The sequence below is a fragment of the Elephantulus edwardii genome, unplaced genomic scaffold (assembly GCF_000299155.1).
Source record: "Elephantulus edwardii isolate Elephantulus edwardi_28Jun2011 unplaced genomic scaffold, EleEdw1.0 scaffold00355, whole genome shotgun sequence".
Taxonomy (NCBI): Eukaryota; Metazoa; Chordata; class Mammalia; order Macroscelidea; family Macroscelididae; genus Elephantulus; species Elephantulus edwardii.
This window is the reverse complement of record NW_006400105.1, coordinates 1,260,238-1,270,684: the sequence shown is the minus strand read 5'-3', so window position 1 is coordinate 1,270,684 and position 10,447 is coordinate 1,260,238. Positions and strand designations below refer to the sequence as shown.

The 10,447-nt window shown below is 34.4% G+C and overlaps 1 protein-coding gene and 1 pseudogene across 1 annotated transcript in view; one reads left to right on the top strand and one right to left on the bottom strand.

Annotated features, from left to right (window-relative positions):
* Nucleotides 1-10,447, top strand: part of LOC102875920 (androgen receptor-like) — a 699,071-nt gene that overhangs the window by 454,257 nt on the left and 234,367 nt on the right. The window lies entirely within an intron of this gene.
* On the bottom strand, nucleotides 2,899-3,381 carry LOC102875524 (annotated as a pseudogene).

The window sequence follows — 10,447 nt, the reverse complement described above, 5'->3', positions numbered from 1 at the left end:
CACACACACACACACACACACACACACACACACACAAACTCCCAGAATCTAGTGAATGTTATGCATAGGAAAATGAGAAAGAAAGACCTCTGTGCTATAGGGAGAAACTGAGGAGCTGCTGAAGTAGCACTGACATCACCTGGACCTTATCAAGAGGCCTAGTAGTTCTCTATTTATTCTCATTGTAGAACCATAGATCCATAAAACAGGAAGTACAGCAGAGTTCAGAGGTAGGATTATGTTTATAGATGGTCAACCTTTTGGTTGACATTTTGCTTTGGGCCTTCTGAGGAATAATGTCATTTCTATAGGGCCAGGAGATAAACACAATTTCATCTTGGATCCACAATCAGTACACTTGGTATTAGCATTCAAAAGATTAGGAGACATATTAAAATGGGAAAATGTACAGTCAGGGACCTCTTAAAAGTATTAAGGAGCAATATCAGTTTGAGGACTACAGTGAGCCTGATCCAGGCCATTGTCTTTTCAATCATTTATTATGCATATGAGAGCTGAGCAGTGAGTAAGGATGACAGAAGGACAGTTAATGCCTTTAAATAATGATGTTGGAGAAGAGTGATGAATGGATTGCCAAAAGAACAAGTAGAAATGCCTTGTAAAAGGTGCAGCCAGAGTGCTCCTTGGAGACAAAGATAATGAAACTACCTCTCACATACATCTGGAGGGCATTTTGCTAGGAGAGGTTATTCTTTGTAGAATATTAGAGGGATGGTGAAGGGGAGGAAGATCATAAAACAGGTGGAATGACGAAGTGACTGCAGTATTGGGATTGTGGGTAGAGAGATTGTGAGGATGGCACAGGATAGGACAGGGTTCAGATCTGTTGTTCATAGAGTTGCTATGAGTTTTGCTGGACTCAACAACATCTAACAACAACTTATTGATGCAATTAGCTAGAGAATATTGTCTTTTAGGAGAGAGTAAAAAAAAGTTAAAGGTTTATTCTCTTATGAAAATTTTGTTATTGTGATTTCAGTGTACAGTTTCCAAAGCCAATTAATTCTCCATTCAACCATTTATACACATTTTTAAAAATAATTTCTAATATTTATAAATATATTTGTTATATTAGTCATTGTTGTTGTTGTTGTTGTTATGTGCCATCGAGTCTCTTGCGACTCATAGTGACCCTATGTGTAACAGCCCTAAACTCTGTTCTGTCCTGTGCCATCACACTGTCTCTGACACACCCATCCCGATTACCCCAGTCACTGAATCAATCCATAGAGGGCCTTCCTCTCCTGCACTGTCCCTCCACCCTCCCAAGCATGATGTCCCTCTCCAAGGACCTGCCACTCCTTACAACATGTCCAAAGTATGTTAGACAGAGCCTCAGAATCCTTGCCTCCAAGGAGCAACCTGGTTTAACCTTTTCCAGGATGAATCTCTTTGTTTTTCCAGCAGTCCATGGTATCGTCAATACTCTTCTCCAAGACCACAGCTCAAAGGCATCAATACTCCCTCTATCCTCCCTAGTCATTGTCCAACTCTCTGATACATAACAAGTGATTGGAAAGACCATGGCCTGTATCAGACACACTTTAGCCATATTTATAAAAATACTAGAGTTGCCTTCAATTTTATAACAAAAGAACTTATTAGAAATTATTCAACTTATTTTTAGCATTTTCATTTTATCAATTATTTATTTTTATTGATTTGCATGCAGTCTTTCATGTATTTGTATTTTATTCATGAACATTGTGTTTTATACAACCACTCATATGCAAATTCCACTAATTAGGAATAGACTCCTAAGAAATTAGAGCCAAGGTACAAATGGAGACATGATGTACATTTGTTCATCACACCATTATTCACAATAGCAAGAAAACAGAAGCAGCCTAAATGTCCATTAACAAACAAATGAATAGCGAAATTGTGATACATTCACACAATGGAATACTATACAACACTAAGGAACAATGAAATCATAAAATATTACAAAACATGGAGGGCGTTATGCTGAGTAAAATAACTCAGTCACATAATTCTGCATAAGGTAATTGCTGTGAAAATAAGAGGGTAACTAGGGGGTGAAGGAAATTGGAAAAGCAGAAATAGATTGTACACCAAATGTAAATGATAAAGGATCAAAATAAAGGAGGATCAACTTCAGAAGCTATATGCATGAATATGTTTACAATGCATGTGAATATGACTAGTCATGAATATAGTCCTTTTCACCTTTTACCTGTCTGTCTTGTCTTTTTGCCTATCTATTTCTATATATATCTACTCATAGATTAATTTTTCCCATTTCACTATCAGAATTATTCAGCATTGTTTTTCTCCTCTCCAATCATAACTAATCAGATGGATAGAGCTTGATTTCTTTAAATATCTGGATAAGATATTTAACGATTATGGGCCTCCACACAGTTCCATATGTTAGTTAAGTACATTCCTACAATTCGATGATCATAGGCTATTTTTTTCTATGATTAATTAAGATAATAATAACAGTAATAATATGTTTGTTTATAGATAAAACATAAAAAAGAGTTTCACTGTTCACAATCTTCACAATCACAGGGTCCATTTAAATGTTAATTTGTAAAATCTGAAGGAAATATACTTAGAAATCTGACTGTATGACCTTTCTTTTTTTTTCCACTTTCTATGGAGAACTCACAGTTCGGTTTTATTTTCAAAGAAAAGAGAGAACAAGTTTGATCACACTAGAACAAACTCAACTATAGGTTTTGAAATCTGTACTCAAACTACACATGCAATAAGAACAATATTCTGCTAATACAATTGATTTGCTGCTGCATTTTTCTATTGTTTGTCTAATATTAACAATTATAAACAGAGCAGTGCAACTAGTATTTGGAATAATCCTTACAGTGTTACAGTGTCAGGCACAACATTTCACTTCTCTTCACATCACTGGTTCTCTTTGCGTACCTGGGCTTCTTCCTCTTCGGGGAAGTCATTTTTAATATTGAAAGTCTTGCGAATCTCCTCAGGAGCTTTCCCCTTGATCATATTGGCAACAGTCTTGCATGTAACATCAAGCAAACCTTTGATGTCTAAATAGTTTGCAGCCAGAATAAGTTCAAAAAGTGTTCCCTGGTCAACTTTCAAGAATTCTTGGTCCCAAACGGGGATGTCATCTGTTCTCTTTTCTTTGTTCTCATCATCCTCAGGAGGAGGTGGGTCATCTTTGTGGTGAGTGCACCGCTGAATGACCTTTTTTAATATTGCTGCATTAACATTTGGAAGAGGAAAATCTCCTTCATCATCCATTCCCAAATCTTCCAACATGGTCTTGATAGTCACAGATTGTTTGGCAATTTCCACATCAACTTCAAATATCTCTCTGTCAGAACTCTGCAACTTAATTGAAGGCATGGTGTTCGCCTCAAGAAGACCTCAGACCAGGGGCTGGTGAGAGCTGGGCAGCGGAGAGGAGAGGAGAGGAGAGGAGAGGAGAGGAAAGCGGAGAACAAGGCCAGTACCGCGGTGCACGGCGTCTCGGCCTTTACAGCTGCGGGCGAAGGCGCCCTGTATGACCTTTCTTAAAGAAGAAGTTGAGGTGAGCAAGGAAGTAAGTGGATTTACCAGGTTCCTAGAATATATAAATGGCAGAAATTAGGCTCTCCTTATCATTTATTATTTATGGTCTGAGGAGATCTCTTGACTCACAGTCAATGAGTTAGCAGAAGCAGAGAGGTATTTTAATCTTCTTGTTGTTATGTAACATCAAACTCTCCAGTGAGTTTTAAGAGCATTATTTACATTGGAGGAGATTACCCGTCTTTCTCCTGTGGAGCATTTGGTGGATTTGAACGGAGGGTTTCTGGCTTTGCAGCACAACTCCTTACAATTAAGCCAACAAAACTTCCCTGGAATTCCAGAGAATTGTTTGGCAGCATATTAAGTATTTAGCACAGAACTTGGACCCTAGAATATATATTCAATCCTCAATCAGATTCTTACATCTCTTCCATTGAGAGAATGTCTTTTATAACTGTATGTTTTTTCCATAACAAAGGATAAAGATGACATTAGTACTGTTGATAGAATATAGTGAAAGACTCTGTAAGACATTTAAAAATGCAAGGTTTTATGTCTATATGCATGTGTGAATTATTGAAGTAAGAGTTGGATAGGATTTATGTGATTCTCCAAGTTTATGTAACCCAGAGAAGATTACACACCACTGCCCTAATCTTTAGTAAGGACTTTTATAGATTCATCAAAAGGAATATGCAGAAAGGCATTTCCTCTCATAATATACATGTAATTGACAAGCAACCAGTGCTTTTATTTATACTGGGGAACTCTGGTGTCTTAATGGTAATGGTTCACGTTGCTAAATCAAAGGCACACACTTTGAATCTACCAGCTACTCCTTGGGAGAAAGTTGACAATCTCCTTTCATGAGAGTTCCTTCCTCTGAAAACCCACTGGAAGGTCAGCTATGAGTGGGTTCCAACTTAATGGTACACATTCCTAATTTTTCCCCCCACCCCTTCCTCCATTCATCAAATTGTGCAACTCTACAATTAAAAACCACCCAACCTCCCTCCCATCCTCACCCTCTGCTCTCATCACCCCCTTGGATCTCCATACACGTTCCAAAATAATGATTGTGTACAGTATTTGTACTTATGGAACTGAGTTAATTTACTTAGCATGATGGTCTCCAGTCCCTCCCAAGTTAGGTAGTAACTTACAAAATCATTGCTCCTGTGTGCTGCACAGTATTCCATCCTGTGAAGGTACCATAATTTCTCAATCCATTACATTGTGGTTGGACATTTTGGCTGTTTCCATGTTCTTGCAATGGTAAATAATGCTGCTATGAACATTAGCGTACAAATCTTCATTTGTACCCCAGTTCTTATTTTTTCAGCTTATATCCCAAGCAGTGGAATAGCTGGGTCATACAGAATTTCTATATTTGCTTTCTGAGGAAACACCAAAATGCCTTCCACAGTGGTTTTACCATTTTACTATCCTACCAACAAGGTATAAGAGTTTCTATCTCAAGATACCCTCTCCAACATTTATTTCTGTCCTGTTAAACTTTGCCACTGTTACTGGAGTGAGATGGTATCTTATTGCCAGTGATTTTGAGCATTTATTCATGTGTATGTTGACCACCTGAATATTTTCCTCTGTGAAAAGTCTTTTTTTTACCTATTTTGTAATTGGGTTATCAGTCTTTTTCTTCTGGAGGTCCTGTAGGATTCTGTAAATTTTCGTGATGAGACCCTTGTCTGAGATGAAATTGTTAAATGTTTGTTTCCAGTAAGTAGGGCTGTTGCTTTATTTTTTCCTCCCACCATGCTGGACAAAGGTTTTTATGAGCACAGATAATTAATCTTTAGAACGGCACATTCATCAATTTTATCCACTCCAGACTGTGCATTAATGGCTATATTAGTCAGTCTCTTTGGATTATATACTAGACAGTTTGTCTTTTTGAACTTTATGGTTTGGGGCTTTATCCCAGGTCTCTGATCCACATTGAGTTGATTTTTCTGTCTGGTGTGAGATGTGGATCCTGTTTCAGCTTTTGGTAGGTGCCAGCTTTGCTAGCACCATTTGTTGAAAAGATTGCCATTTTCCCATTTGATAGCTTTGATTTCCTTGTCAAATATCAGTAGACCATGGATAGCTGTGTCTATATCTCGGTTCTCAATTCTGTTCCATTGTTCTATGTGCCTTTCATTGTAGCAGTACCATGTTGTTTTGGTTACTACTGCTGTGTACTAAATTTTGAGGTCAGGGGGTGCTATTCCTCCCATCTCATTTCTGTTTCTCAAAAGTGTTTTACTTATTTGGGTTCTCTTGCTTATCCAAATAAATTCAACAATTTCCCTTTCAATCTCCTTGAAAAATGGATTTGGTGTCTGTATTAGGATTGTGTTGAACATATAGATTGCTTTTGGTAGGATTGTCATTTTCAAAATACTTTGTCTTCCTATCCATGAACAAGGCACATTTTTCCATTTCCTTAGATCTTTTATTGTGTCTTGCAGAAATGTTCTGTAGTTTTCTTTGTACAGGTCTTTTGTATCTCTGGTTAAGTTCACTCCAAGTATCTCAATATGTGTGTGTCTATTGTAAATATTATTGCTTTCTTGATTTCCTTCTCTGAATTATCTTTTTTTCTGTAGAGGTATCTCACTGATTTTTGGATATTGATCGAGTATCCTGCCCCCCTCCTAAATTGGTCCATTAATTCTAACAGGTTTTATTGTTGTTGTTGTTGTTGTTGATTGAGTCTCTGGGGTTTTCTTTGTGCACTGTTATATCATCTGCATATAATGATAGATTAACAATCTCTTTGCAGATCTGAATGCCCTTTATTTCCTTCAGAATTCGTATTGCCCTCTAAAGCACTTTCAGCAAATAGAAGTGGTGACAATGGGCATCCTTGTGTGGTCCCTGTTTGCAAGGAAAATGCTTTTAGTCTTTTTTACTTGACAATGATGTTGACTCTTGGTTTTGCATATATACTTTCCACTATGTTGCAGAAATTCCCTTTTCTTCCAATTTTGCTGTGTGTCTTTATCAGGAAGGGGTGTTGGATTTTGCCAAATGTCTTTTCTGCATCAATTGCTAAGATCATACGGTTCTTGTTATTTACTTTGTTAATATGGTAAATTATGTTGTTGGGTTTTTTTTCTTTTGTTGAACCATCCTTGCATATCTGTTATCATTGATTTGGTCATGGTGAAATTTTTTAATGTGCTTTTGGATTCTGTTGACTAGGATTTTGTTAAAGATTTTTGCATCTATATTAATCTATATTAATAGAGATATTGGTCTGCATTTTTCTCTCTTGGTAATATATTTGCTTGGTTTTGGTATTAGGGTTATGCTAGCTTCATAGAATTACTCTGGGAGTGTTCCTTCTTTTACAACTTTTTTTGATGTATTTAAGTAGAATTGGTAATAGATCTTCTCTGACTTTTTGGTACAATTCAGCTGTGAAGCCATCTATCTGGTCCAGGACTTTTCTTATAGACAAAACTTTTTATGACCTGTTCATTTTATTCTTTTGTGATGGGTGTTCAAGTGTTCTATATCATTCTTGTCAATCTGGGTAGGGCATGAGTTTCAAAGAATTTGTCCATTTCCTCTAGGTTTTCTTATTTATCAGAATATGCTGCTGTTGTTGTTGATTGCCATCAAGTTGAAGTCGACTCATGAACAAAAGACCTAATGCTTTTCCATAGCTATCGTTGTTTCTCCAAGTTCATAGAGTTTCCAGAGGCATGCGGTTTAGGAAGTGGATGCCACTCCCGCTTCCCAACCTGTTTTACAACTGGGAGCCCCACCAAACACTGTCCACAACAGGAGACCACTCTGGTATTTAATATCTCCATGGCACAAGGTTCAACATCATAGCAAACCCTGGTTACCTCATACAGCACATTGACAAAAATTGATGTGCAAAGTGGTAGAATGTTCCTCAAGATACAACAGCATTAGTCTCATTTAGCAGTGGTTAAATGTTGTTGAGTCGAATATGACTTAGAGTAAGCTTTGCACAGAAGACCTGAACTCTGTTCTACCATTAGCATCATTTCTGTACATATATAAGAGTTTGTAGAGTTTCCAGAGCCACCTAGTTTAGGAAGTGGATTCCACTCCTGCTTCCCAACATGAATCAATCTGAAAGCTCATCCAATAATTGTACATAATGGGTAACCATTATGGTATTTGACACGACTATGGGATAGTGTAGAGCCTCACAGGAACTTCAATTTGTTCAGTACAGCAAATAACCCTATAGGATTTTAAAGTCACATCCTCAAGCAGGGCTTCGCCCTTACTCTTAGTCTAAGGCTCAAAGGCCACCCACTTTTGAGGGGGGAAATAAAGAATAACACACAACAAAAAGGACTCCAGAAACTTCCCTCATCTGACTGCCATCAAGATGAAACCACCATGGAGATGACCAAAAGCCAGCCAGCCAACTTCCAGTATATAGCTTTTCATATTATTCTGGTATTATCAATTTAATTTCAACTGGTTCTGTTGTGATGTCACCTCTGTCATTTCTTAATATAGTTATATGTGTCTTCTCTTTATTTTTCTTTTTTTAAGAATCCTAGTGGTTTGTAATTTTTATGAACCCTTTCAAAAAAACAGCTCCTGTCGTTACTAATGGTTTCAGGCTGTAGGATTAGATTGTTGTTCTCTTTCTATTTGATGAAAGTGTTGAGTTAGATCTTTGATTTTTCTTCTTTATTCCTTTTTTATATGTGTGCCTGTTGCTATGAATGCCCCTGAGGAATGCCTTAGCTATATCCCAGATATTTTTGTATGTTACATTTTCTATTTTTCATTTGCTTCAATGAACTTTTTAATTTCATTCTTTATTTCTTTTATAACCCACTCATCTTCTAGCAGAGACTTATTTAGCTTCCAGATGAGTGGGTTTAATTTCTAGTTTTATGATGTTGTGATCTGACAAAATACTTTGTATTATTTCAATGTTTTTTAAATTTGTTGAGGTTTGCTTTGTGTCCTAATATGTGATAGATTTTGGAGAATATACTATGTACACTTGAGAAAAAAGTGAATTGAGTTTTAATTTGGTGTCGTACCCTGAATACATCCACAGGGTTGATATAGTATAGATTTTGTGTATTTATAGTATAGTATAATATAGTATAGTATAGTATAGTATAGTATAGTATAGTATAGTATAGTATAGTATAGTATAGTATAGTATAGTATAGTATAGTATAGTATAGTATAGTATAGTATAGTATAGTATAGTATAGTATAGTATAGTATAGTATAGTATAGTATAGTATAGTATAGTATAGTATAGTATAGTATAGTATAGTATAGTATAGTATAGTATAGTATAGTATAGTATAGTATAGTATAGTATAGTATAGTATAGTATAGTATAGTATAGTATAGTATAGTATAGTATAGTATAGTATAGTATAGTATAGTATAGTATAGTATAGTATAGTATAGTATAGTATAGTATAGTATAGTATAGTATAGTATAGTATAGTATAGTATAGTATAGTATAGTATAGTATAGTATAGTATAGTATAGTATAGTATAGTATAGTATAGTATAGTATAGTATAGTATAGTATAGTATAGTATAGTATAGTATAGTATAGTATAGTATAGTATAGTATAGTATAGTATAGTATAGTATAGTATAGTATAGTATAGTATAGTATAGTATAGTATAGTATAGTATAGTATAGTATAGTATAGTATAGTATAGTATAGTATAGTATAGTATAGTATAGTATAGTATAGTATAGTATAGTATAGTATAGTATAGTATAGTATAGTATAGTATAGTATAGTATAGTATAGTATAGTATAGTATAGTATAGTATAGTATAGTATAGTATAGTATAGTATAGTATAGTATAGTATAGTATAGTATAGTATAGTATAGTATAGTATAGTATAGTATAGTATAGTATAGTATAGTATAGTATAGTATAGTATAGTATAGTATAGTATAGTATAGTATAGTATAGTATAGTATAGTATAGTATAGTATAGTATAGTATAGTATAGTATAGTATAGTATAGTATAGTATAGTATAGTATAGTATAGTATAGTATAGTATAGTATAGTATAGTATAGTATAGTATAGTATAGTATAGTATAGTATAGTATAGTATAGTATAGTATAGTATAGTATAGTATAGTATAGTATAGTATAGTATAGTATAGTATAGTATAGTATAGTATAGTATAGTATAGTATAGTATAGTATAGTATAGTATAGTATAGTATAGTATAGTATAGTATAGTATAGTATAGTATAGTATAGTATAGTATAGTATAGTATAGTATAGTATAGTATAGTATAGTATAGTATAGTATAGTATAGTATAGTATAGTATAGTATAGTATAGTATAGTATAGTATAGTATAGTATAGTATAGTATAGTATAGTATAGTATAGTATAGTATAGTATAGTATAGTATAGTATAGTATAGTATAGTATAGTATAGTATAGTATAGTATAGTATAGTATAGTATAGTATAGTATAGTATAGTATAGTATAGTATAGTATAGTATAGTATAGTATAGTATAGTATAGTATAGTATAGTATAGTATAGTATAGATTTTGTATATTTGTTGAGTTTCTTTTGGGTTGACTTATCCTTTGGTGTTAGTCATGTGCTGAAATCTCCTGTCACTATTGTGTTGTTGTCTATTTCTTTCTTCAATTCTGCTAACTATTGTTTTATGTATTTTGCAAGTCTATCATTTGCAGCATAAATATTGACCAACAATATGTCTTCTTGGTCTATTGTGCCTTTAATCAGCATGCCTTGGCCTTCCTTATCTTTTATGGTGGTTTTCATTCTGAAATATGTTTATCAGAGATTATTATTAACACTCTTGCTTTTTTGAGGTTGCCATTTGCTTAGTCTCTCTCTCTCTCTCTCTCTC